Source organism: Hibiscus syriacus, unplaced genomic scaffold (assembly GCF_006381635.1).
Source record: "Hibiscus syriacus cultivar Baekdansim isolate YM2019G1 unplaced genomic scaffold, ASM638163v2 tig00110458_pilon, whole genome shotgun sequence".
Lineage (NCBI taxonomy): Eukaryota > Viridiplantae > Streptophyta > Magnoliopsida > Malvales > Malvaceae > Hibiscus > Hibiscus syriacus.
Window position 1 is genome coordinate 680636 of NW_024062745.1, and position 1587 is coordinate 682222.

General features: G+C 35.6%; 1 non-coding gene across 1 annotated transcript; it reads right to left on the reverse strand.

Moving 5' to 3' along the window:
• Positions 1-1102: 1102 nt before the first annotated feature.
• TRNAK-CUU lies at positions 1103-1175 on the reverse strand. Its single transcript has one exon. It is a non-coding gene; the product is annotated as a tRNA-Lys (tRNA).
• Positions 1176-1587: the final 412 nt, after the last annotated feature.

Here is a 1587-nt window from a genome sequence, read left to right on the forward strand (position 1 = left end):
CTCTGATTGGGATGTATGTCCATTGACAGGTTGGCTTGTCTTCCTTGATCATTCTTCTATCTCGTGGAAGACTAAATAGCAACACGTTGTTTTGCGTTCATCAACAGAAGCATAATATCGATCCATGACAAATGTTACTTGTGAGTTAAAATGGCTTAAGGGCTTGTTACTTAGCTTGGGTGTTCATCATCTCAAGGTTATTCCCTTAAGGGCGTGTTACTTAGCTTGGGTGTTCACCATCTCAAGGTTATTCCCTTATTTTGTGATGGCTAATCAGCTTTGCATATTGCCAGAAATTTGGTATATCATGAGTGTTGAAACGATTTTTTCCTTAAAATGTGAGATTTTAAAAATCACATCATTTTTAAAAAAATATGATTTAAAAACCTCTCGTTTCGAAAAATTTGGGATTTCTTTTACGATATAAAAATACGGTTCGAGAAGTCGCCACCAATCTTTGATTAGGCTGTGATTGGGCACCCAAAAACTTTTTTTCATTTAAAATAAAAATTGATTTTAATTAAAACAACAAATTGAAATCCACGTTACTACAAAATGAGTTCGGGAGTCGGTTACGTGTGGGGATGAATTAGCACCCCACAGCACCCTAAATCGGTACCTAGTCGATTAATTAATGTGTTTGCAATGAAATTTATAAATTCGAATTTAATTTGGCTTTTGATCTCATAACACAACAAATATGAATTTTACAATATTCAAAAGCACCCAAATAGATTAAATTAAAATTACCGAGTCGTTTTAGAAAGATAAAGAATGTTCGATTATTTAAAAATATCGAGACTAGATCTTAGATGAGTTGTAACAATCTTTTTTCGAAAAATTTAAATAACCGAACGTTTCCTTTTCTTACGTTCCCAAATTTTAAGGTGACGAATCAAATTTTAGGTTTCACTTCCAGGGTACACTTTTAATTTAAAATCGTCAAAACGACCCTCTAATGAGTTAAGACAAGCCACTCAAAATTAGCTGACCCTATTCCCATCGGTAATGGGGTGAGAGGGAGGTAAGGTAGTAGGTTGGCCCCCAACGCCAAGTTGAGAGAAGCTTCCGTAGAAGACCTCCGGCAGTCAGAATTATGAATTGCCCACCGTGGGACTCGATCCCACGACCACAAGGTTAAGAGCCTTGTGCTCTACCAACTGAGCTGGACGAGCAATTTTAAATTAAAAGAGTATTACACTTAGTCCGATTATGTATTTATAAGTCGAGTTATGCACACGAAGGTATTGTACGTAACAAATACAACGAACGGTGTCTATATACATTTGTGCCGTATGGAAAACAATGATGATAAATGGCAAAGGGACACTTGTACATTATAAGGCACATACATTTGGCATGAAGTAATTATACATAGATATATTTACTTGCATTTGGAAAGCAAAGAACTTAAAAATGCACATGAATTACATGATCATGTATTTACAGGACATATGAGCAAGACAATTCTGCTCTACCCTCTATCTTTGCACTGTTGTTCTGACACACCAAAACACATTTCACCCCTTAAAATCGAGTATTTCCATTCAGAAAATTTTCAAAACCTAATCAAGCATCCCTAAGATA